Raw genomic sequence first — 27,922 nt, forward strand, 5'->3', positions numbered from 1 at the left:
CTACTTGCTTTCGACATTGTAGACAAGAAGGCACTATGTTCCGTATATGGTGGAAATGTCTGGTGGGAAATAGGTTTTGGATCCGAATGTTTAATTTTATCTATTCGGTAACAGGAGTTAATATCCGACAATCACCTGAAGTGGCGTTATTTCACTTGCTACCCTCTGATGTTCCCAAAAAATCGATTAAATTGATTCTCTACCTCTTATTGGCAGCTCGCATCACCATAGCTAGAAGTTGGAGACAATCACTGATCCCATTGGATGGGGTTAAACAAAAACTCAATTGGATAATGGTAAATGATAAACTCACAAGTATTGTCAACAATGATGTGGCCAGATTTGAGGTGACATGGGAACCATGGATCAGATATATTTCTGTTAGTTAATGGTGCTACAGCTGAAACCCCCTCCCCCCCTTTCTTTTTTTTTTTTTTCCTTTTTTTTCTCTCTAATCTTTCTCTCTTACCTTTAGGCCTTTTTCTGCCTTTTCTAGTCTTCATCCTTATTTCTTTTCCTTCTCTAAACTGATCTTTGATACTTTTAGTAAATCTATAAGATACTTGCCTATATTCAATGATAGATGTAAAGTTTCCCGTCTGGTGGTGATGGTGTCCGTTGTATACAATGTGGTTGACTAAGGATATTTTTTATATATTTCTTGTGAGCCTCTATGTTCTAAGAATATGCTTATGTACTCCATCTCACCATGTCGGTGAATATTATCTATATTTCTATGTATACTGTTGTATACCGATCTTTCAATAAAAATATTGAAGTATAAAAAAAGAATAGAAAAAATGTATTCTTGTTTTTTTCTTCATTTTCCAAAAACTTGTGGCAACAAATGTGATCTGCAAAATACTTATCATGCTTTTTATCAAATTTCTTGGGTTGTCTACTTTCCAAAAAGGGGTCATTTGAGGGGTTAGGTGCTATCCTGGCATTTCAGGACCTTCAAAACTGTGATAGGTAGTCTGGAAGTGTAATGAGGAAATAAAGCCCTTTAAAAGTCTGAAGGTGCTTATTGGATTTTGTGGTCCTGTACTAGACTGCCAAGATGTCTCTCACTTGTGGTACCCCCATACTCGTGAGAAGTAGCAGAATGTATTTTGGGGAGTAATTCCACATATACCCATGGCATGTGTGAGCAGTAAATCATTTAAATGACAATTTTGTGTAAAACAAAAATATTTTTTTTTGTCATTTTCTAAAAACTTGAGATAAAAAAATAAATTCTTCTATTGATTCAACATGCCTCTCAGCAAAAAGTTTGGGGTGTCTACTTTCCAAAAAGGGGTAGTTTTGGGGGGTGGGGGCATTCTATGCCCAGCATTAGAAGTTTATGCCACACATCACTCACTCTTCTAACCACCTGAAGACCAAACCTTTTCTGACACTTTTTGTTCACATGACAAAAAAATCAGTATTTTTTGCTAGGAAATTAATTTAAACATTATATATTATTTTAAAGCAGACACCCTAGTGAATAAAATGGTGGGCACTACAATTTATTATGGCACATAGTACTCGCGCAGCGATTTTTCAAATGCAAATTTAAAAAAAAAATACACTTTTTTTACTTTTAATGCACAAAAACACAATATATTGGTCAATTATTTGGTAAAATATAAAAGATAATGGTATGCTGAGTAAATAGATACCAAACATGACATGCTTTCAAACTGCGCATGCCCCGTGCAATGGCGACAAACTGCAAACATTTTTAATATCCATAGGCAACACTTTAAAAGCCTTTAAAAGCTACCATTTTAGATTTACAGAAGAGGTCTAGTGTTAGAATTACTGCTCTTGATCTGACGTTCACGGCAATACCTCACATGCATGGTGCAACCGCTGTTTACATAACGGAACAGGGTCAAGGCTTGTGCACACAGGTGTGCGCGCATGGGAAGGGCGATTTGTTTTTTTTTAGTTATTTTGATTTTTTTTTATTATTTTCACATTGTACCTTTCATTTTTTTTTTTTTTAGCACTTTTAATGCTATAACAGGGAATGTAAATATCCACTATAACTTCAATGGGCATTGTCAAATATTCTTTTTTGAGAAATCTGGGGTCTATCAGACTCTGGATATCTCCTCTGCCCTTACATTATCTAATCAAACCAAAATTGGTGTGATCAGATGCTTTTTCAATTTACAAATGGCGCTGTTTATATCCTGCGAAACTGACGTGATGAAATGCTTGTAGCTTCCGAATTGTTAGACTATAGAGATGATTGGCACCACTCTGGTCTCCAATCAGCTCTATGGTTAGCTGGCAGAAACACCGGCTGCGTTCTCAGGTTCCCCCGATGGCACAGGACTGCCCGAGAAGGCAGTGGAAGGCAGCAGGGGAAGGGGGCATCATCTCCCGCTGCTTGTAAAAGCAATTCTGCAGCTAATTAGCCACTAGGATTGCTTTTACATAAAAGCCGATCGCCGGCTGAAAAAAACGATACCAGGATGATGCCTGCAGCTGTAGGCATCATCCTGGTATAACCATTCAAAGTCCAGTAATGTACCAGTACGTCGCTAGTCCTTGTTGGGTATATATACTATGTTCTTTTTTTTTTTTTTATGCAGCCTGTGGACCGAATGAAAAAATGAGTAGAAATCTCTGCCAGAAAAAGTGTGTGGTATGCCCACCATTAGAATATACCACTCTGCATCCACCCACTTCTAATGGTGGGCACACATTAGGTCACACTTTGCCACAAGCGCCAGTTCCAAGATTGAACAAATGTCTAAATAGTGGCACGCTTAAATAAAAACTGTCCACGTACTGTATAAGTGGTACCCCATATGGAAAAAGGATGACACCAAGTCCCAAACTATCTTGCCACTGCTCCCCATGTAGTCTGGGCATCCAGGGGGCTCCACGTGACAATCTTTTCCCTCGTAAATCCAAAACTTATAAGTTTAGCCTGTTGCCCTCTCACAGGTCTTCTACATCTTGACCCCATATCTGGCACGCTTGCTGGGGAGAAATTGTTTGACTGCAAGGCAGCCAGAAAAATTAATGAGGGACCCATCAACGCAGATGTTTTGCTGGGGAGTATAGACATCTGCAAATTTTTGGTTAAGGTGATTTGCGAGGGGCTGAATTTTGTGGAGCCGGTCAAATTCAGGGTTACCCCGAGGATGATAGAGTGTATTGTCACTGAAATGCATAAAACACATTATACTCTCATATCTATGCCTGGCCATGGCAGCAGAGAACACAGGTATTTGATGAATCGGGTCTGCGGACCAATACAACCGCAATTCATTTCTTTTAGTAATACCCACGTTGAGGGTTATACCCAAAAAAATGTAAATTCGAAAACCGTAATTAGTTTCCATGCGAATGGTCTGGCAAGGTTTGAATTTGGGTTGGCGGCAATAAATTGTTGTGCATATAAACTGCTTTGATCCACAATCAACGCATACAGATATTCCGTGAAAAACAGCTCCAAAAATCAAGGAGGTATGTGAAAGACCAAGATGTACACCAAAAGGTAGCGTGGCACTACTACTGGCACTCTGCTGCATATGAGAGTCATCAAAATTTACCGGCGAGTGCTAACAGAGATCAGGCCTGATTCTGCGAACACTGCGGTTTTGTGTGCAATGTATCAAGTGACAGTGACCTACTGACACTGCACTTGCTGGGGGAGAAGGGGGGGTAAGCGTAGGGGCTAAACGCAGGTGTTGGCAGGTGCCGGGGCTGATCCTGCTAACGCTGCGTTTTTGGGGACGCTATACTAATGTGAATGCTGGTATAATGCTGATCTAATCAAAGATATTGACCCGTTCAGACACTATACTAGCAATGGAGGTTTATTGTGCATGAGCGTGCTCCTGGCAATCAAGGGGTTAAATATGATGACTGGTGTACTGATGGGCAATCTGACGCTACCTGGGAGGGGCGTGAAATCCACGGGAGCACGAATCACGTATATATATTTGTGATTTTGCGCACCCATGCCGCACTGTAGTAGTATTTCTGCTATAGGGCGGTCACAGAAGCGGTTTGTGTCACGTTGCTGTGTTATTTTAACTGACAATTGCGCAGTCATGCAACACTGCACCCAAATTAAATTTACATCCTTTTTTCCCCGCAAATTGAGCTTTCTTTTGGTGGTATTTCATCGCCTGTGCATTTTTTATTTTTTGCGCTATAAAAAAAAAGGCTGACAATTTTGAGAAAAAAAAACAATGTTTTGGACTTTTTGCTATAAAACATGTCCAGTAAAAAATGTAAAAATCAAATTTAGTCATAAATTTGTGCCAAAATGTATTCTGCGACATGTCTCTGCTAAAAAAAAGTCCCAATACGTGTAAATTAATTGGTTTACGTGAAAGTTATAGCGTCTACAAATGGCGGGAAAGATACTGGGATTTTTTTTTTATTATACTAATAATGGCGATCAGAGACTTATGGTGGTGATTAGCAATTTATGACAGTGATCAGCGACCTACGGCGGGATTGCGGGACTGCGGCGGACATTTTGACACTTTGGGAATTGACTTGGGGTCACTGACATCCCCAGTGACACCAATACAGTGATCAGTGCAAAATAAAAACACTGACACTGTACTAATGGCACTGGGGAGGAAGGGGTTAACTTTTTTTTAGGTATTGAAAGGGTTAACTGTGTGAGGGGAGTGTTTTACTGGGGGGGGGGTTAGGATGCTTCACAGGACACTGATCTGGAGAGATAAACTCTTCTCTCAGGATCAGCTGTGTGCTCGGAACTGACAGATAGCAGACTTGCAGTGTAAACACTGCAGCCATGCTCTCTGTTAGTGATTGCCTGTAATCGCCGAGACTCGGAGGGTTGTGACCCGCCAAAACCCGGTGATGGAAACCACAATCAGCGAGGCGGGTAGGGTGGGCACGCGCCTTGTGCGCGCCCCCTACCTGTTTTGCAGAGCGCTGTTTTTTAACGTCGCTCTGCGCAGAGGTGCCGCCTTGCCGCAGTAAAAACACTGTGGCTGGTCGGCAACCAGTTAAACCACAGATCACAGGTATATGATTTAATATTAGCAGCTTCTCATAACAGGATATATATTTAAGATTAGGAGCGCAGGAGGTTCACACCACCACTTTTTGTGATTTTATACTCATTTTGTGTCAGTTTGGACACTGTTTTGCACTTATCACTTTAAGTTTGGTATATAATTTGTGATAGGGGTTGTTTAATCATTTATTGCACATATTAGTATTTATCGGAGAGTGAAATATATGTGTATATTTGGTATATACACATAATTTGGTCACTTTTTTTTGCACGTATCACTTTAAGTGTGATTTATGAAATTTATTTATGAAAATGATTTGAGTGGTTTTGTATGTATTTGTAGGTTTGGCACCATATGTTGGCGCACATTGTTGCACTTTAAAATAATTTTTATTATAAGGTTATGGTATGTAGCACTTCACTACTGTCCTCCCCATGTTATGCCCCCCCCCTCCAATGTCACTGTCCTCCCCATGTCATTGCCCCCCCAATGTCAATGTACTCCCCATGTCACTTGCCTCTCTCACGTCACTGTCCTCCCCATGTCACTTCCCCCTCTCATATCGCTGTCCTCCCCATGCCACTGACCCCCCCCCAAATGTCACTGTCCTCCCCAGGTCACGGCCCCCACATATCACTGTCCTCCCCATGTCACTTCCCCCTCTCATGTCACTGACCCCACCACATGTCACTGTCCTCCCAATGTCACGCCCCCCCTGTCCTCCCCCCACATGTCACTGTCCTACCCATGTCATGCCCCCGTCCTCCCCCCACATGTCACTGTCCTCCCCATGTCATTCACCCCCCTCATGTCACTGGCCCCCCACATGTCACTGTCCTCCGCATGTCATGCTCCCCCCCATGTCACTGCCCCTCCACACATGTTATGGCCCACACATGTCACTGATCCCCTCCACATGTCATTCACTCCCCCCATGTCACTGTACTCCTCACATGTGACTGTACTCCCCATGTAACAACCCCCCTCCCCAGTGTAACTGCCCTCTCTCCGATCCTTGATGCTCCCCAATACGCAGCTTAGAACCATCTTGCGGGAGCGTCGTCGGCGCCTAGTGATCAGAGGGATCAGCTTCAGCGATGCGTGTAAGTGTAATCCAGCCTAAAAGGGGTTAACTGTGGCAGCTCCGTACTACAGACCGCGATCGGCTTCTTATGCCTAAAACCGGGACATGAGCAGTTGCTTCATGGGAGACAGATCTTGCCGCTACACTGGCGCTCATGCAGCTGTTTGCAGCGGCAGAGGTGAGACTCCGGTGTGGTAGACAGTGAATAGGGCGGTGCCCCCTCACTGCCTCTCCATTCTGTGTACACAGAGCCTTCTTCTGGAGGAAGCAGCATGTTCCCAGTGAAGGCGGAGCTCCTCATGCAGGGTATACTCTGTGACCTCTCACTAATTCCTCTCCCTCTCTCTCTGTCTCTAGAGATGTGTCTGGGGCTCCCCCTTCCTCCGGAGACCCCTGTCCTCCTCCGCGTTCCTCCTACAAGCTGCGGACAGTCAGGTGAGTGCACCGTACCGCAGGGGCGGAGCCCTGACACATATAACCACCAATCAGGATGAACCCTTTCCCCCGCCGGAGCTGGATTTGCGTTTTAGTCCTGATAGGTCAGATGAAACCTCCCACCATGATGTGTTTCCTGAAAGCAAAGACCTCGGAGAACAAGATGGCGGCCGATCCAAGTTTCTGCGTCCCACGACATTAGCGCAAAGCTAAAATTTCCATGAAAAATACAGTGAAGTTCAGTTTAGGGCGCGTACATGCAGCAAATTAACCCGTTAACCTCTTCCCTTCCGGACCATGTCTATAAACGACCAGATGGGAGCGCTGCTAGGAGTGAGCGGCACTGCGATCACTGTATGGGATCTCTGTGTGATCATGTGATCAGTGAGTGGCAAATCAGCGATCAAATGCAGAGTAGTAAGCAAGATGTCACTTCTGACATTATTGCTTACTAGGTGTGAAATCTGTGAATTATCACAGAGGTCACATGGTATAGGGCCATTCACAACAGCCTTGTACCATGTGACAAGCTGTGACCAATCACCGCTCACACAGTATTTCTCAATGGCTGCAGGAATGCAGCCAGAGAGGAGAAATGATTGCTTTTACAGATTTATGGGAGTAAGAGCATTCAGTGTAAAAAAAAAAAAAAAAACATCTTCATCACCCCCCACAAGTAGTACAGTGTCACCATGGTGACCCTGTACTGCTAGGGTGACAGTATGTAAATAATAAAAACAAAAATAAATTGAGAAAAATTATAATTTTTGGTTATAAACTAATTTGGGTTATTTTTTTTTTGTTTTACTAAAAAGATAACGGAATAAATTTTGGCCAAGATTTATGATGAAATATTTATTTGTAACATTTTATAAGAAAAACACTTTTTTTCAAAATTTTTGGACTTTTTCATTTATAGAGCAAAAAAATTTAAATCCTAGTGGTGAATAAATACCACCAAAATAAAGTTTTATCTGTCTAAAAAAATGCTAAAATATTCATATGGGTACAGTGTTGCATGACCGTGCAATTGTCATTCAAAGTGTGACAGCACTGAAAATTGGCCTGGGGGCGAAGTGTCCAGACTAGAAGGGGGACAAAGTGTCCGGACTTGCAGGGGGTGAAAGTGTCCGGACTTGCAGGGGGTGAAAGTGTCCGGACTTGCAGGGGTGAAAGTTTCCGGACTGGAAGGGTTGAAAGTGTCCGGACTGGAAGGGTTGAAAGTGTCCGGACTGGAAGGGTTGAAAGTGTCCGGGCTTGCAGGGGGTGAAAGTGTCCGGACTTGCAGGGGGTGAAAGTGTCCGGGCTTGCAGGGGGTGAAAGTGTCCGGGCTTGCAGGGGTTGAAAGTGTCCGGGCTTGCAGGGGGTGAAAGTGTCCGGGCTTGCAGGGGGTGAAAGTGTCCGGGCTTGCAGGGGGTGAAAGTGTCCGGGCTTGCAGGGGGTGAAAGTGTCCGGACTTGCAGGGGGTGAAAGTGTCCGGGCTTGCAGGGGTGAAAGTGTCCGGGCTTGCAGGGGGTGAAAGTGTCCGGGCTTGCAGGGGTTGAAAGTGTCCGGGCTTGCAGGGGGTGAAAGTGTCCGGGCTTGCAGGGGGTGAAAGTGTCCGGGCTTGCAGGGGTTGAAAGTGTCCGGGCTTGCAGGGGTTGAAAGTGTCCGGACTGGAAGGGGGTGAAAGTGTCCGGACTGGAAGGGGGTGAAAGTGTCCGGGCTTGCAGGGGGTGAAAGTGTCCGGACCGGAAGGGGGGGAAAGTGTTCGTACCGGAAGGTTGGGTAGCGCCCCCACAAGCCATGGCGGAGTATAATGAGGATGGAGAGGGGAGAGTAGTTTGAATTGGGTTGTGTGGCGCCCCCACAAGCCATGGCGGAGTATAATGAGGATGGGGAGGGGAGAGTAGTTTGAATCGGGTCATGTGGCGCTCACACTGGCTGTGGCGGGGATTAATGAGGGTGGGGGAGGGGAGAGTGGGCGTGGTGCAGTATAATGAGGATGGGGAGGGGAGAGTAGTCTGAATCGGGTCATGTGGCGCTCACACTGGCTGTGGCGGGGATTAATGAGGGTGGGGGAGGGGAGAGTAGCCTGAATTGGGTTCTGTAGCGCCCCCCCAAGCTGTGGCGGAGTATAATGAGGGAGGGGAGAGTAGTCTGAATCGGGTCGTGTGGCACCCCCACGGGCTGTGGCGGAGTATAATGAGGGTGGGGGAGGGGAGAGTAGTCTGAATCGGGTCGTGTGGCGCCCACACAAGCCGTGGCGGAGTGTAATGAGGGTGGGAGAGTAGTCTGAATCAGGTGGTGTAGCGCAGCCACATGCCGTGGCGGAGTGTAATGATGGTGTGGGAGGGGAGAGTAGTTTGAATCGGGTGGTGTAGCGCCCCCACATGCCGTGGCGGAGTGTAATGATGGTGTGGGAGGGGAGAGTAGTCTGAATCGGGTCATGTAGCGCCCCCACATGCCGTGATGAATAACTACCTGCCGACCGCAGATAGCCGAATGACGGCTTCACTGCGGCCGGCCAGTTCTGGGTGGACGTCATATGACGTCCCCCCAGAACGCGCTCTCCTGCGCGCCCCAGGGGGCGCGCACCCGGCGATCTCCGTGATCGCTGTGTCCTACGGACACAGCTGATCACGTGATGTGGTAAAAGGCCAATCACAGCGGCCTTTTACCACCTGATCAGCAGTGTCCAATGACACGCTGATCAGAGGGAAATGCAAGTGCCGGTTCTCGGCTGCACTTTCCTCACGCTGTCAGATCGTGAGGAAAGTACTGCCGAGAACCGGCAGTTGTCAGAGCGGGGATCGGCACCGATCATCAGGGCACTGATGATCAGTGCCCTGATGATTGGTGCCCAGCAGTGCCACCCGCAAGTTCCACCCACCTGTGCCCAGCAGTGCGCCCACTAGCTCCGCCCACCTGTGCCCAGCAGATCACCCACCTGTGCCCAGCAGTGCACCCACCTGTGCCCAGCAGTGCACCCACCTGTGCCACTCTGCAGTGCCACCTACCTGTGCCCAGAAGTGCCACCTACATGTGCCCAGCAGTGCCACCCACCTGTGCCCACCCACCTGTGCCCACCAGTGCCACCCACCTGTGCTGCCCAGCAGTGCCACCCACCAGTGCAGCCCAGCAGTGCTGCCAGTCAGTGCCACCAATCAGTGCCCAGGGGTTGTGCCAGTCAGTGCCGCCAGTCAGTGCCCAGCAGTGATGCCAGTCAGTGCCGTCTATCAGTACCCATCATCAGTGTCACCTATCAGTGCCGCCTATCAGCGCTGTCTATCAGTGCCGCCTATCCGTGCCACCTCATTAGTACTGCCTATCAGTGCCCTTTAGTGCTGCCTATCAGTGCCGCCTATCAGTGCTGCCTCATCAACGCACATCAGTGAAGGAGAAAAAATGCCTGTTTGAAAAATTTTATAATAGAAACAAAGAAACTTTTTTTTTTTCAAATTTTTTGCACTTTTTTATTTATAGCGCAAAAAGTAAAGCGCCCAGTGGCAATTAAATACCACCAAAAGAAAGCTCTATTTGTGAGAAAAAAATGATCAAAATTTCATATGGGTACAATGTTGCATGACCGCGCAATTGTCAATCAAAGTGCGGCAGCGCTGAAAGCTGAAAATTGGCCTGGTAAGGAAGGGGGTATAGGTGCCTGGTAGGCAAGTGGATAATGAGGGTGGGGGAGGGGAAAGTAGTCTGAATCGGGTCATGTAGCGCCCCCACATGCCGTGATGAATAATGAGGGTGGGGGAGGGGAAAGTAGTCTGAATGGGTCATGTAGCACCCTCACATGCTGTGATGAATAATGAGGGTGGGGGAGGGGAAAGTAGTCTGAATCGGGTCGTGCAGCACCCTCACATGCTGTGATAAAGTAAAACTTTGGTGAGGGAAGGGAGAGTAGTCTGAATCAGACTTGCTCTGCCAGCCAATCAGGAGTCTCCTTCCAAGGTCCCACATGACAACATCTCTTCTTTTCTTCAATTGTTCGCTTGTTGCTCTTCTCATGTCATGTGGTCTGGGTGGACTCACCAGTGATTGGTTCTGGCCTCACCATCCCCCCAAGGTGTTCGCACAGCCTTGGTAGTGAGCCTTCCTTCACCTAATTCCTATGGTGTGTCCTGGGCTATATAAACCCTTCCAGGATCTGTGAGGGCCACATCATGGAGAGCCCGTCCATCTCATTCCCTTTATTCCTAGACGTGTCTGCTGTGATGTATGTGTAGATGTATTATTATTAATAATGTATACCTCCTACACCGAATACAGTACTCATACATTACACACAACCGCTCAGCCCCCATCCCCGGATCACACACCGACATACCCACAATCCTCTGCAACGTTTATGCAAATGAGAGGGGCGGGGACTTTGCAACCTACCACTCAGAAAATGGGGGCGTGGTGGCAGAGCATGGGGGCGGGGCGACAAAGCTTTGGGGCGGCATCTCTATGTCCTCCCATTGAACTTTTTAGAGGGGGTGGCTTTCACCTCCATAAATGTGGGGGCGTGGTACCTCTCTAAATGAGAGTGGGGAAAAGACCGAAACTCCGCCTGGGGGGAGGAGTATGGTGTAGAACTCTTCGAGGGGGCGGAGAAGAGGCGGGGTCAGAATCCTCATCTGCCGTGATGGAAGGGGCGGGTCTCCACCTAGGGGGAGGAGAACAGGAGGCAAATCATAGAGAAAGAGGCGGCGCTCTGTGGGTTGTGCCGTCTGCCGTTGTAGAGATTCAACATTTTGTTGCCACCAAAACATGAATGCAGGAGACCTTTTTCTAATGGGGGCACCTTTTCCTGTGACAACTGTCTGAGAGGATATCCTTCACATTGGAAAGATATCTCCTCTTCATGTTGAGGCAACATTGAAGGAAGTGAAGGGAATTCTCTGAAGGGGATCGCTCTGCGGTTTCCAAGACCTAAGATGGCCGCCATACCGCTTCCTGCTCTGCGTCCGACGTCACTTCCTTTAAAGGACGCAGAGCAGGAACCGGAAGTGGTACGGTGGCCATCTTAGGTCTTGGAAACCGCAGAGCAATCCACCTGGAAGCTGCCTGGTAATCCCTTGAACAGGGAATACATCTATCACGCTCGTTTTTTATGTGTTTGATGTAAGCAGATTGATTAAAAGGTGTTGTTCCATTTACCATACGGTGTCACACTATTATATCATTGCTTTTCACCTATATGCGTCTTGGAGGACTCTGTATGAGATCTGGGCAAGGCTCATGTGGGACCATGAGGGGAAGGTAATCAAAGTGGAAAGTTTCAGGAGTAGAGGAGAGGAGAAGAAGCGTTTTCTGGTGATACCTTCTATTGATATACAAGGCGTTTTTCCCCAAGATTTCTGGGAAGGGTATACTTGCTGATTTCAGTAGAGGTGACACATCACTGGAGTTGTGTTGGGCACAGAGTGAAGCACATCACTGATTTTGCACAGTGTTGGTTTATTTTTGCTTTTGGTTTTGCACACTTTTTGCACTAAATATAGAGCGATATGGAATATTGTCATTGAGATAATGCACTATTGTGAGTTTGTTTTTCTCTGAGGCATTTTCCAACCTTTGGGAGCCAGAGGAAAAGCTCAACATCTTTAAAGAAATATCAAGTTGGACTTTGGGCATTGCTTTATTTATTTACATTTTGGACTTTAAATGACACTGGGTATTAATTTTACTATATTTGTGGAAAAGACTTTATTTACTTTATTTTAATTTCAACACTATTTGCTTGTATATTTGTATATTTTGGAGATTTATTTTTTAAAGATTTGATTGTCACTAAATATAGGGTGGGGATTTTATAAGGTGGGGACCCATTCATATTGTTATTTAATCATGCAACACTGTACCCATATGAATTTTTTAGACAGATAAAGCTTTATTTTGGTGGTATTTATTCACTACTGGGATTTTTATTTTTTTTGCTATGTAAATGAAAGTCCAAAAATTTTGAAAAAAAGTGTTTTCTTATAAAATTTTGAAAATATATATTTCATCATAAATCTTGGTCAAAATGTATTCCGTTATCTTTTTAGTAAAAAAAAAATCCCAAATTAGTTTATAACCAAAATTATAATGTTTAAACGTTTTTTTTTTACTATTTTATTTTTTTATATTTGTTTTTTTACATACTGTCACTCTAGGAGTAGAGTGTCCCCTTTTTTTTTTTTTTTTTTTTTTTTTTTTTTTTTTTTACACTGATTGCTTTTACATGCATAAAGGCTGTAAAAGCAATAATTTCTCATTCTCTCTGGCTGCATTCTTGCAGCCATTGAAAACTACTGCGTGAGCTGTGATTGGTCACAGCTTGTCACATGGTACAAGGGTGTTGTGATCATTCACAGATTTCACACGTAGTAAGCACTGATGTCAGAAGTGACATCTTGCTTACTACTCTGCATGTGATCACTGATTGGCCAATCAGTGATCACATGATCGGGACCTCACACAGAGGTCCTGTACGACGATCAGTGACCCAGCACAGCAGGCACCGGATCACGGTGCTGCGAGCTCCCAGGGAGCGTGCACAAGTGGGGAGTGGGGAGGCCGTTTATAAACGGCCACCCGACCCTGCACTGCCACCGTCCAGCCGTTTATATACAGCGGCCGGACGGGAGGTGGTTAAATAAGATGACATTTTACAAGTGTTCCACCCTCCCTCCCCCCCCCCCTTTTTTTTTTTTTTTTTTTTTTTTTTCTATATATAAAATGCAAGGGGAATTTCTAAGCGAGTTTATATAAAACTTTTTAACCCATTTTTGCTCCTGCTCTTACTGGTACAACAGTGGCATGTAAAAATGCCAAGCCATTACAGCTGTTTTTTTTTTTTTTTGTTTTTTTTTTTTATACTTTACCAGGAAATTGAGCATTTGTTTTCATTAGTTTTTCGCTGAAAAATAATTAAAAAAAAAAAAAAAGTTCATACAGTAAAAAAATTTTTTTACCTTCTTAAAATATTTTCAGGGTTTCATGTGCATTTTTATGTACAAATGTGCACAAAATTTTAAAAAATTGGCTCTGGAAGTGATGTGTTTAGGAAACGTTATTCGGGGCGCTGGATGTATGCTGGACTCTTGGTTTTCTGGCACCTATAGACCTTTGTCGTGTACTATGCATATCCAGATGCAGAGATTAACGAAAATGTCAGGAAATCCATATTGGCTGTGTGCATTCCAGTTGAGAAAATTTGAGAATTCTCACCTGGCAATATAATGGCCCTTCAGGGGTACAAGTGTCAAGAAAATTTCAGTTGAGTTTTCTCTTGTCAGTAGTATTAAGTCTGCAAGTGTCAATTTCCTTTAGATTTTCCAAAACATATGCGGTCAAACCTAAACTTTCAGTTTGTATGCAGTCAGGAAGGCTCTTGCGTGTCTTAGTTGAAGGTAAATCTAAAGGAAATTGAATAGGAAAGTTGTGTAATGTATGGCCAGCTTTAGCCTCTGTTCTGCAGTTGCCATGGTGCTGCGCGTGTGATTGGTTATAACACCAACCATTAAATGGCTTGACAGTTTAGTTGAAAGATGCAGGTAACTGTGACAGTTTTTCTCATGGGATGCTCTGAATGTCATTTATGTGAAACTGTTAAATCGGTGTGTGTATATCTCTGCTTTTAGTTGTGTTCGTATAGTAGCATAATAGCGTTCCCTTGGGTCTCTGGGACAGATAATGAAGCTGAAATTCCTGCTTTACATGCTAATTCTATTCAATGTTGGCCATCATTTCAAAGTTCATGCCATATTTGCTAATGTGTATTTGGTATTTCTGGTTAAAATCTTTTTTTCTTTTTTTTTACTCCTTTTGTTAGATTTGTCAGTATTTGTTGCAAATCTGAATTCTGCAAAAGATTATGATGAACTTAAAAATGCTCTGAGGGAGTTTTTTTTCTAAGAAGAACTTGCCAGTGCAGGATGTTCAGATTGGAGCCTCCAAGTAAGTATTTCTTAAGATAACGTGCTGAATAGGCGCCCTGTGCTGCAGCTCCTTCACTTGCTCTGCAACTGCATGCTTCTGCTGGGTCTACGGCTAGGTCCACACCTATGCAGTTTGCGTTTCTGCAGTGCTTTTTGCGGTGTGTTTTTGTACATACGTTTTTTTTTCTATTTGCTATGCAGATTAAAACAAAAAAATGCATTAAAAAAATGCACTACATGCTTTTCTGCATTGTCTCCATTGAAGACTATAGAACCGAAAACTCAACTTTGTGTTAAAAAAAAATGTCCCTGACCCTTTCCAAAAATATATATACCTGTGCTTAAATCCCAATAGCTTGTACATGCATTTATCCATCAGGTGCTAAAAGGGATGTAACCACATATTAATTACACACCTTTAGCACCTGATGGATAAATGCATGTACTAGCTATTGGGATTTCAGCACAGGTAGATCTTGTTTGTTGTATTGTGGGTCTGTAGCCAGACCTGAACCTTGTAGCTCTCCCCATTGTGTCTTTTCCCCTATGCTAGCATTGTGTCCACAGTAGCATTTGCGTAGGCAGAGCAGAGTAGGACTGGCCATAGAGGGATTACTTTGACACAGTTGGCCAGCTTAAGCATGTATTGCAATATGTGTGAACTAAATATCCCTATTTATTGCTTAGTCTGCTTGAAAGGGTATATACCAGTGTGCAGAGGGTCCTCAGAATTTCTAGTGTTAATATGTGGTTACACCCCTTTAGCACCTGATAGATAAATGCATGCACTAGCGGTTGGGATTTGAGCACAGGGATCTCTTGTTTGTTTGTTGTGCTGCAGCTCCTTCACTTTTCCATCTCTGCTGCAGGAGGTTTGGCTATGTGGAGTTTGCTACTGCGGAGGAAGTGGAAAAAGCCCTGAAATTAAATGGAAAGAAGGTTCTTTGTTTTGCGATGAAAGTAGAGAAAGCCAACACTCCTGCAGAGAAAACAAAAAATGCAAAGAACATAAGATAGGATCTGTTTGTCCTCCCATATAGTACTTTTGTTTTTAAATTGATCCGTTGGCTAGTTTTTACATTTTCATAATATGATTATATATTAAATGTACACATCTAGCCTAATAGCAAGCAAGAACAGGTCCTGTGTATCTTTTGGATTCTAATTGACTTTAAGGCATGGATTGTGAAACTCTCTGTAAATTAAAGTCAATTACTGCTCACTCTTTGTTCCCTTTATAGTGATGCTGTTATTGGGGGGACCAAAAAGATGTTGGCAGCCTGGTTGTTATGCTGACACACTGTTTTTAATACTTACTCACCAGTTTTAATAAAGTGAGCAGATAAGGAAGGTTGGGGTTCAGTCAAGCCTATATTTGCATCCTTGTTTCAACAATAGCTTCAGTTTCCTCATAAGTAAAGTTTGCAGTACTAGAGGAAGATAATAGTAGCTTCTTCGTGGTGCATGTTCCAAAGTCGTAGAAATGTAGGCCTGATGTGTTCAGTTAGCCCTTCACAAAAGGTTTGTTCTGTGAGTTTAAATAAACGTTGCATTTCAGTAGTTTTCTAGAGCTATACCTGCATTATAGTCTGCAGTGAAAATCGTTGAATTTTCAAAGTGGGGCTGGTCTAAACTGAATGTAGCAGAACTCCAAGGTGGTGGTCCTGGAGCTGCTTATTTTTCCAGATGGGTTATCTGAACAAAATTTTAATGAAAATATTTTTAATACTTAAATGAAATGTGTGTAACTTCATAAGACTCGCTTCTAATCTTAGAGAGAGATGCACGAAACTCTGTTTGTTAAGAACATCCCCTATAGCACAACTTCAGAGGAATTGCAAGAGATTTTTGAAAATGCCAAAGACATCCGTCTTCCAACTTCAAAAGATGGTGCTAGTAAAGGGTAAGTAGATCCATGCTGTCTTTGACTGCCTGCAAAAGAATTTGCACATTTTAAAGTGTTAGTAAACCGCAGGAGAAAAGTGATCCCTGCAAGTTAATGTCATAATATGCTAGTATGCACTGCATACTATCACATTATGTAAAGATTATCTTAAAACTAAGCCCTCCGGTGGGGCACTGTCACTGCTGCAGAGGCTTCTGTCTTCACCTGGTCTTCCTTTTCAGGTTCCGTCTGATAGGCCGGGCCATGATGGTGTCACTCATGCGTGTGGGAGTCCCGGGCTACGGCACAGTACTCCGAAGGATTGGCATGGGTCGGCTTTAAAAATGGATATCTTCTAAACAGTGCACGTTTAGGACATATCATTTTATCTACAGGTAAGGCTTATAAGCTTACCTGTAGGTAGAAGTTAAAAAAAACAAGTTCACTACCACTTTAATGAGATTAAATGGATTTACCCACGCTTTATTGCATTGAGTTGCCCATTTATTACTGCCAGTGTGTGGTAGCAGACTTTAGAATTGCACAAGAATTTAATACAGTGCACTACAAAATACATACAGTTGTGTTCAAAATAATAGCAGTCAGACATTGCTAACCTGATCAATCACTGTTTTTGGTTCAAAATCATAGCAGTGTGGAGTTCTATTAGTGAGATCATTCATTCTTTGAAAAACAGGTGGCAATTATTGCCCTTATTTAAGGAAGGAAGGCAGCAAATGTTGTACATGCTGTTTACAGTGCATTTCTCTCTGAAATTCTGAGGAAAATGGGTCGTTCCAGACATTGTTCAGAAGAACGGCGTACCTTGATTAAAAAGTTGATTGGAGAGGGGAAAACATATAAAGAAGTGCAGAAAATGATAGGCTGCTCAGCTAAAATGATCGCAAATGCTTTAAAATGGCAACCAAAACCTGAAAGACGTGGAAGAAAGCGAAAAACTACCATTCGAATGGATAGAAGAATAGCCAAAATGGCAAGGACTCAGCCAACAATCAGCTCCAGGAAGATCAAAGAAGGTCTAAAGTTACCTGTGAGTACTGTTACAATTAGAAGACGCCTATGTGAAGCCAAGCTATCTGCAAAAAGCCCCCGCAAAGTCCCACTGTTGAAAAAAAGACATGTGCTGAAGAGGTTACAATTTGCCAAAGAGCACATTGACTGGCCTAAAGAGAAATGGCGCAACATTTTGTGGACTGATGAAAGTAAGATTGTTCTTTTTGGGTCTAGTGGCCGGAGACCGTTTGTCAGACGACCCCCAAACACTGAATTCAAGCCACAGTACACTGGGAAGACAGCGAAGCATGGTTGCGCAAGCATCATGATATGGGGATGTTTCTCGTACTACGGTGTTGGACCTATTTATCGCATACCAGGGATCATGGGTTAGTGTGAATACATCAGAATATTTGAAGAGGTCATGCTGCCTTATGCTGAAGAGGAAATGCCCTTGAAATGGGTGTTCCAACAAGACAACGACCCCAAACACACCAGTAAACGTGCAACATCTTGGTTCCAGACCAACAAGATTGACGTTATGGAGTGGCTAGCCCAATCCCCGGATCTTAATCCAATAGAAAACTTGTGGGGTGACATCAAAAATGCAGTTTCTGAGGCAAAACCAAGAAACAGAGAAGAACTGTGGAATGTAGGCCAATCATCCTGGGCTGGAATACCTGTTCACAGGTGCCAGAAGTTGGTTGACTCCATGCAACACAGATGTACAGCAGTTCTCAGAAACAGTGCTTATACAACTAAATATTAATTAAGTGATCCAAAGGAAAGCAAAATCTTCAAACATTTTTCAGTTTATATAGTGAATGTTTGAGCTTGTAAAGAAGAATACAAACACTGCTATTTTTTTGAACCGTCTAATATTCACTTTTCTTCAATTTTTTAAGCGGAACAACACAAATCTGATATATTTTTCTTCATGTTTTGATTTGATTTTGAATGTGTAGTGTTCCCAATGCATTTGTGTGTATGGAAATAAAAGCTATTAGAAGGATGTTGAGCTTTATTCACTTTTTTCAACACACTGCTATTATTTTGAACACAACTGTATATGTGTAGTAAAATGATCTTTGAATTCTGTTTCTTGAATATATTCAGCTGTGGCATGGTTCTCTATACATGTATATCATGTTAATATGTGAGAATATCTTCATTCCTTTAGAGGCAGTCTCCAGGCTTTCTTTTGATTATACAGTGTAATGTTACTAGTGCTTATAAAGCGCTTACATTTTCTACTGACTGCAATATTCCATTATTTGGCCTGCTTGGACTACAGGCTAGCAAGGACTTTTTGGGACTGTTGGTAATGCCAATGCATCTAGAGACCTACACCAGCTTTTTTTAAATATATTGGAGAACAATCGGGGTTCTGGTCATACCCTATCTGTCTTTCTGAAATTCTATTGTGTACAGTAAAGGTCATAGAAGATACTGGTCTCCTGTGCATAAGATGGATTTACAGTGGGGCAAAAAAGTATTTAGCCACCAAGTGTGCAAGTTCTCCCACTTAAAAAGATGAGAGAGGCCTGTAATTGTCATCATAGGTAGACCTCAACTATGAGAGACAAAATGAGAAAAAAAAATCCAGACAATCTCATTGGCTGATTTGGAAGAATTTATTTGCAAATTATGGTGGAAAATAAGTATTTGGTCAATATCAAAAGTTCATCTCAATACTTTGTTATATATCCTTTGTTGGCAATGACAGAGGTCAAACGTTTCCTGTAAGTCTTCACAAGGTTGGCACACACTGTTGCTGGTATGTTGGCCCATTCCTCCATGCAGATCTCCTCTAGAGCAGTGATGTTTTGGGGCTGTCGCTGGGCAACACGGACTTTCAACTCCCTCCAAAGGTTTTCTAGGGGGTTGAGATCTGCAGACTGGCTAGGCCACTCCAGGACCTTGAAATGTTTCTTACGAAGCCACTCCTTCGTTGCCCTGGCGGTATGTTTGGGATCATTGTCATGTTGGAAGACTCAGCCACGTTTCATCTTCAATGCCCTTGCTGATGGAAGGAGGTTTGCACTCAAAATCTCACGATACATGGCCCCATTCATTCTGTCCTGTACATGGATCAGTCGTCCTGGTCCCTTTGCGGTGAAACAGCCCCAAAGCATGATGTTGCCACCCCCATGCTTCACAGTAGGTATGGTGTTCTTTGGATGCAACTCAGCATTCTCTCTCCTCCAAACACGACGAGTTGTGTTTCTACCAAACAGTTCTATTTTGGTTTCATCTGACCATATGACATTCTCCCAATCCTCTTCTGGATCATCCAAATGCTCTCTAGCAAACGTCAGACGGGCCCAGACATGTACTGGCTTAAGCAGGGGGACACGTCTGGCACTGCAGGATCTGAGTCCCTGACAACGTAGTGTGTTACTGATGGTAGCCTTTGTTACGTTGGTCCCAGCTCTCTGCAGGTCATTCACTAGGTCCCCCCGTGTGGTCCTGGGATTTTTGCTCACCGTTCTTGTGATCATTTTGACCCCACGGGGTGAGATCTTGCATGGAGCCCCAGATCGAGGGAGATTATCAGTGGTCTTGTATGTCTTCCATTTTCTAATTATTGCTCCCACAGTTGATTTGTTCACACCAAGCTGCTTGCCTATTGCAGATTCAGTCTTCCCACCCTGGTGCAGGTCTACAATTGTGTTTCTGGTGTCCTTCGACAGCTCTTTGGTCTTCACCATAGTGGAGTTTGGAGTGTGACTGTTTGAGGTTGTGGACAGGTGTCTTTTATACTGATAACAAGCTCAAACAGGTGCCATTGATACAGGTAATGAGTGCAGGACAGAGGAGCCTCTTAAAGAAGAAGGTACAGGTCTGTGTGAGCCAGAAATCTTGTTTGTAGGTGACCAAATACTTCTTTTCCACCATAATTTGCAAATAAATTCTTTCCAAATCAGCCAATGTGATTGTCTGGATTTTGTTTTACTCATTTTGTCTCTCATAGTTGAGGTCTACCTATGATGCCAATTACAGGCCTCTCTCATCTTTTTAAGTGGGAGAACTTGCTCAATTGGTGGCTGACTACATTTTTGCCCCACTGCATATATAAGCAGGTGAGAATAATGTAGCTGTAATGAAGAGGCTGGTATCACAGGTCTGCCTAAATGGTTCGGTTTTACAATTTTAACCATGCCAAAGGGTATTTCATCGACCTTTCTTTGTAGACAACTTGTCTACAATCCTACTTGGCCTCAGTTAACCACTTGGTGCCCGCCCATAATGTACTGCAGACAGGCAGCCACTGTAGGCAAAGCAACATAACCGTACATCGCTGCCTACTTCTGAGTTTTGGGCATGTGCATGGCATCCCCTGGCCAGCACCCTCTGTGATTTTACACAGCGGGAGCCTGTGAGGAAATCCCAGCTGGGACCTGCTGATCACCAGTGTACAATCACAGCCCAGAACTGTGTTGACTATCAACAGAGGGATCTATCTGTTTCTCATCCAGGATGAGAAACTTGGAGATCTAGTAGTAAAAGAAGCACACGTTACACATAGTTGGGCACACCCCTTGATCGCCCTAGATGGTAACCCCCCCCCCTTCCATCCAGTGTCTTTAGTACAGTGACAGTGTATAATATCACTGTATTAATGTCAGTGGCAGTTGGTCAGTTCCCCCCAGTGTCAGTGTCAAGATTGCCACACTATTGCAATCCCCAAGTTGCTGATCACTGCCATTGGTACAAAAATAAATACAAATTTTAGTGTGTATATGTAACCTAGGTTTGCTTAAAAGTTATAGCACCTACAATCTATCGATATACACTTTTCCATCAGACATGTAGCATAATACAGTTTGGCCAAAAGTTATCTTTTTTTTTTTTTTTTTTTTTTTTTTTACTATTTTCATTGGATATGCATATAATAGCAGAAAGGGAAAAAAATAAACTTTTGGTCTTTTGATTTATATTGCAAAAAAAAACCCAGTGGTGATTGAATGTCACTAAAAGATCTTTGTTTACAAAAAATTGTATATAAATTTCTCTTGGGCTCAGCGTTGTTGACCGTGCATTTACCAGTTACAGTAACGCGTCATTCAGTATAGCATCAAATGGCTTAGTCATGTAGGATGTAAAATCTTCCGGAGCTGAAGTTGTTAATGAGTCGAGTAGAGTGTAAGCTTGTTTTTTGTATTTGGCTGCAATGTGGTACACCACTATTCTCATGCATTAACCTGGGGATCAGCAACCCATAGATCGCGGCCAGGTGACTGGAAGATCGCAGTCTGGACTTGCTTACAGAGTGCAATGCAGAGAGGCTACTTGTGAAGTTGGAGCTGTAGTAGGGATCCAGAGCTGCATAAGCCAATGCCGCCTGTGTGCTGGCTTCTGTCCAATGTGAAGTGATACCAAATGCACTCCACCTCTTACCCTGGCCAGCTGTCTCCAGAGTGGTGTCAGCAGCAGGAAAGAGATCTTGAAGTCACTGTGAAGCAATATACTGGGCATAATAGTATAGGGTTGCTTTTGTACTGATGCACTGCGGTTTACCCACACTGGTGCAGTGTACCTGCAGCTTGCCTGTGGGTTTGCTGCACTTGGCCACATACTTTTATTCAATCCTACTTTCTGAAAGCACACCAAAACTCCTGAATGCAGGATTTCAGAAAGCACACCAGACCTGCAAGATATAATAGAAGTTTATAGAAAAGTGCAGTTAACCCAGGAAAGTTACAGATGCTTTGCACCGCAGTGCATGTAAACCACAGCACATCAGTGTGAAAGCAGCCTTCTAGGGTGTTCAGAACGATAAAGGTCCATTTAAATTTGTAGTTAAAAAACAAAAAAAACACCACACCCCAACTGCAGGTTTTCATCTTTTTTCCCCCTGCCCTAACTGCACCCCCTTTAGCGGCAATGGCAAGGGGTGTGCACATGTGGCAGCAGGAGTTATAAGCGGTCATGGTTGGTGGGTGTAGCATCTGTCAAGCATGACCCATTCAAGTGAATGAGGCTGCTCTGCAATTGCCCTGCAACCTTGACCAGTACAGCAAATGGGGTTAAAGCAGGCAGCATTGTTGCTTCCTCACCCTGTTTTTAACCCTTTAGTCTAGGTTCACACCTACCGTATTTTTCGCCGTATAAGATGCACCTGACCATAAGACGCACCTAGGTTTTAGAGGCAGAAAACAGGAAAAAAAAAATTCTGAACTAATGGACTGCAGACACAGTACAGGAGATGACCAGAGACTGCGGACAGCACAGGGATGACCAGAGACTGCGGACAGCACAGGGATGACCAGAGACTGCGGACAGCACAGGGATGACCAGAGACTGCGGACAGCACAGGGATGACCAGAGACTGCGGACAGCACAGGGATGACCAGAGACTGCGGACAGTACAGATGACTGCTGACCTTTGGGGAGGTGGGGAGCGGGTACCTGAATTTGACAGGTACCCGCTCTTACTTCCGCAGAGTTTTTGTTTGATCTTACCTGTTCCTCGATCCAGCCGCACGCTGTCTTCCCGGCTTCTGTAATGGCGCTCGGCATGACAGCCGGGTGCCCAGTGCGCATGAGCGAGAAGCACTTGCGCTTTGTGATTGGTCCGGCGGCTTCTGGGATCTGTCATGTGTCCCAGGTACCGCCTTACCATTCACAAAAAGCACCGCTTCTTGCGCATGCGCACTTGGCACCCGGCTGTCATGCCCAGTGCCCACACTACAGAAGCTGGGAAGACAGCACGCCGCTGGATAGAGGAACAGGTAAGGTCCCGCTGCAGAGCTGAGCGGCCGGCCCAGTATTCTGACACGGCCACGGTGGAAATACCGGACCGGCCGCTCCATATTCGCTCCATAAGACGCACTGACATTTCCCCCCCCAGTTTTGGGGAAGAAAAAGTGCGTCTTATACGGCGAAAAATACGGTAAGTGTTTTGCTTTGTGCAGAAATGCACAGCAGTCCATTTAACATGATTTCCTATGGGACATATTCCAGGGGTGTGGACATTTTTTGAAAAACCTACTTGTCCAAGGGACTAAATCGGTGTCCCAATCTACTTGTCCCTCATGACAATCTACTTGTCCAGATATTGAAAACAAATTGAACCAAAAGCTTATTTAAATCAGAGGTGGATATTAGGAATATTTTAAAAATAAAAAGGTTTTATGGTGACTTAAACATTTAATATTTTTAACATTGCGCTGTTTATCTGATGGGGGGCAAGTCTCTGATGGGGGTGCTGCTTATGATTGAGTGCGGCTTTGAACGAGTGCAAAGCAGTTAAACACAGCACTTTAATTATGCCTTCTCTACTTTCACAGGTAACTGCATCTATCTCCTACCTCCGCTCTTAACCAGAAAAACGCATTGACTCCTGCTGTTCTTCTCTGGCTAACTGCATCTATCTCCTACCTCCGCTCTTAACCAGAAAAACGCATTGACTCCTGCTGTTCTTCTCTGGGTAACTGCATCTATCTTCTACCTCCGCTCTTAACCAGAAAAATGCATTGACTCCTGTTAAATTCTGAACAAATGGTGTATTTATATTTGTATATGTTGACCAGTCCTCACCTCCTAGGTGCACTCAGGTTTACGACTGTAGCCTGGTTCCTAAGAAACATCCCCCACTATTCATGTGAGCCTTATCAGCTTCTAATTGGGGCGGAGTTGAATGCTCATGTGAGCATCTCCCTATAAATTTAGATCAGCTCATGGGGGGAGATCACTGATGGGGGTGCTGTTTATGATTGAGTGCGGCTTTGAACGAGTGTGAAGCAGTTAAACACAGCAGTTGAACTAAAGCAGGAGAACTTAAGCAGCAGGAAGACACAACAACAGCAAGAAACTCGACTGCATGCTGGACAGACTGCAAGCAAACACCCTGGGAAACCTCTCTTACATACCTGAGACCCACTCCGTGTACCTTTTATACAATACATCCCCTCTTCTCCTTTCCATATTACTATCCTCTGTTCCCAAATCTCATTTCTTTACCCCTCTGCTCCACCCCAAAACTTGTACATCTCCCCCTCATTGCTATCATCTCCCTACTATTGCTCTCATCACCTCCGCAAAATGCCTCTTCCACTCCTCCTCATTTTCCTCTCCTCCATTCCAAAAATCCATTCACTATATCCCTCTGCCCCTCCCAAACAATTGTATATTGTGTCCTCACTGCTTCCTTCACCCCTCTACGGCACCCACCACCTCCTCCTATTACTCCACTCTCACACTGACCCGAACACCTCCACTAGTAGTTTCTCACGCTCCTGCACATCCCGCACCCATGCCACCTTTCTCACCCTTCTCCTCATAACTGCGGGGGGACATCTCCCCGAATCCTGGCCCTCCACCACCTCCCTCACCCGCACAACACCCTCCCGCCTCCACGTCCCGCCGCAACCCCCGCAACTTAGTGTCTGTCCCCCTGCTCCCTAAAATCCCCCCCCCCGTTTTCATGTGCACTCCTGAACGCCCGATCGGTGTGCAACAAGCTTACCGCCATCCACGACCTCTTTGCTTCCCGCTCCCTCATCCTCCTAGCGATTACGGAAACCTGGATCCAGCCCACTGACTCTACCTCCCCTGCTGCACTCTCCTACGGAGGTCTCACCTGGACCCACTCACCCAGGCCCAACGGTCGTAAAGGTGGTGGGGTTGGTCTGCTCCTGTGTCAGGGCAGGAACAATGGAATGGGCAGGCAGGCCTATGGTACGGTCACGCTGCGACTGACGACAGCCACTACCCACAGACCAGAGTCCCTCAGGGCGCGGAGTCTAAGCCCCAGGCTACCCTTCACCAGGGCCCCTGATGGTGGGGATGGACTTGACGCAGCCTGAGACCAGGTCGCGGCCCCCGAGTGACCCCAGCTGCGATAACGACTGCCGCCAATGGCGTACAGCTGGTGGGAGCTAGATGGGATCACGAGTAGAGTAGTCAGACAAGCCGGGTCAATAACAATGGAGCAGACAGTACTAGACGGTAGGCAAAGAAGACTCAGGTCACGGGCCGGGTTCAACAACGGGAGGTCAGATAAAGGGTTAACGCAGAGAGTAGTCTTGTCCAAGCCGAGTCGGTTACCAGGAGAGCAATGGGAACAACACAAGAGCTTGCAACAGGGCAACATACAGGACACAAGTGCCGAGCACACTTGCAGACAGCAGGTTTAAATGTGCTCAACCACACCCTTCTGAGGAGGAGCCGCAGAAGCCTGAAGGCATAAAGGTTCCCACCATGCTTTGCAGAAAACCAAGATGGAGGCCAGCTCATGGAGATGCACAAGCTCTGAAGAAAGGTAGGACCTTGACATCCTGTCACCGCTGAGCACCTTCCGAGTCCTCCCAAACCCCCCTCCCTATCCTTCTCCTCCTTCGAGGCCCACTGTGTCCGACTGTTCTCCCTAACCCCCCTGAAGATTGCTGTGATATACCGGCCTCCTGGATCCATACCCCGCTTCCTGGATGACTTCTCCTCCTGGCTACCCTTCTTCCTCTCCTCTGAGCTACCCACCATCATCCTTGGGGATTTCAACATCCCTGTCAACCTCGACAACCCGGACACAGCCCGTCTCCTCCACTTAACCTCCTCCTTTGCACTTGCACAGTGCATACAATCCGCCACCCACTCTGACGGTAATATCCTTGATCTTGTCTTCTCCAACCGCTGCGCTCCCCACAACCTCGCTAACACCCCTTCCCTCTCTCTGAGCACAACCTGATTACCTTCTCTATCTCCTCGTCCTCCAACACCTACCCCTCCAAATGTCACACTACTACCAGCCGTAACCTCCGCAACCTTAACCCTGCCTCCCTCCACTCTGCAGCTGATCAATTCCACGACCGCATCCTCCCCCTGTCCTGCCCCGACTTGGCCATGACTGCCTACAACAACGCGCTCTCGACAGCCCTTGACTCACTAGCGCCTTTAACCACATGCAACATCAGACCCCGACCGCTCCAGCCCTGGCAGACTGATCACACCAAAACCCTCAAACGACAGTCGTGCCCTGGAGCGACTATGGCGCAAAACCAAATCCCAACAAGCCTTCACCTGCTACAAATCTGCCTTCCACACCTACACCTCCTCCCTCCATGCTGCCAAACAAGCCTACTTCCTGACCCTCATCAAGGCCCTCTCCTCCAATCCTCGCCGACTCTTCTCCACCCCCACCTCCACCCAGCACCTCACTCACTGCCCTTGAGAATGCCAATCAGTTCAAAAACAAGATTGACACAATTTGCAAGGACATTGCCGCAACTCACACGCCCTCTCAACCCGTCCCCTCTCACACAGCTACCCCCTCATCCCCCCTCCACCTCGACATAACCCGCAGGGACTTCGTCGCTGCTCAAACTCTCTCCAACCCCCTTCCCCCTCACTCAGCTACCCCCTCATCACCCCTCTCCCACGGCCCCACCACTGCTCTGACCTCCTCTTCCACCCCACCCTACATTCCTCATACTGAAGCTCCCCCAACACTCCGCACCTTTTGACCTTACTACCATCGAGGAAGTCTCCAAGATCCTCTCTGATGCCCGCTTCACCACCTGCCCCCTCGACCCTATCCCCTCACAACTCTGACCTCCCTCCCCCTCCATCCTACGCTCCCTCACCCACATCTTCAATCTCTCCCTCTCCTCCGGCACTTTCCCCTCCCCTCTGAAACATGCACACATCACCCCCATACTTAAAAAGCCCTCCCTGGACCCCAATGACCCGAACAACCTCAGACCCATCTCCCTGCTCCCATTTACATCTAAACTCCTCGAGCGCCAAGTATACACCCGCCTATGCTCTCACCTCAACGACAACAACCTCCTCAATCTCCTACAGTCCGTCTTCCGTCCCCTACACTCCACCGAAACTGCCTTACTCAAACTCTCCAACGACCTGCTAACTGCCAAAGCTAATGGCCACTATTCAGTGCTCCTACTCCTTGACCTCTCTGCGGCCTTCGACACAGTCGACCACCCCATCCTCCTCAAAAAACTACACTCCCTCGGCCTCAGAGATTCTGCTGTCTCCTGGCTCTCATCCTACCTGTCAATGCTCTTTCAGCGTTACCTATAATGCTACCACCTCCCTCTCACTCCCCCTCTCTGTTGGGGTCCCTCAAGGCTCTGTCCTCGGGCCCCTTCTCTTCTCCATCTACACCTCTTCCCTTGGCCAACTCATACACTCTCACGGCTTCAACTACCACCTCTATGCCGACGACACACAAATCTATCTCTCAACCCCCCACCTCACCCCCTCGGTCTCCGCCCGAATCACACACCTGCTGAGCGACATATCAGACTTAATGTCGCTCCACTTCTTCCTTAAACTGAACCTCTCCAAAACCGAGTTTCTTGTCTTCCCCCCAGCCCGGACACCACCCCCCATTGACTTCTCTATCACATCGAACAAAGCTACCATCAAACCCGCCCCGCAGGCCAGAGTACTTGGTGTCATTCTGGACTCCAACCTATCCTTCCAGCCCCAAGTCCAATCTTTAACAAACTCGTGCAGACTCCACCTCCGCAACATTGCCAAAATCCGCACGTTCCTAACTCCAGAAACCACTAAACAGCTCATCCACTCCCTCATCATATCATGACTCGACTACTGCAACTCCCTCCTCACTGGC

The 27,922-nt window shown here is 45.5% G+C and overlaps 1 long non-coding RNA gene across 1 annotated transcript in view; it reads left to right on the forward strand.

Annotated features, from left to right (window-relative positions):
* The first annotated feature begins 11,535 nt into the window (after nt 1-11,535).
* Nucleotides 11,536-27,922, forward strand: part of LOC149460072 (uncharacterized) — a 64,372-nt gene continuing 47,985 nt past the window's right edge. The window contains exons 1-3 of the long non-coding RNA XR_016313149.1: nt 11,536-11,625; nt 14,321-14,445; nt 16,202-16,329. This is a non-coding gene — a long non-coding RNA (uncharacterized LOC149460072). The remainder of the gene's footprint in view (nt 11,626-14,320; nt 14,446-16,201; nt 16,330-27,922) is intronic.

Source organism: Staurois parvus, unplaced genomic scaffold, assembly GCF_062004578.1.
Source record: "Staurois parvus isolate SC_StPar_1 unplaced genomic scaffold, SC_StPar_1.0 ptg000235l, whole genome shotgun sequence".
Lineage (NCBI taxonomy): Eukaryota > Metazoa > Chordata > Amphibia > Anura > Ranidae > Staurois > Staurois parvus.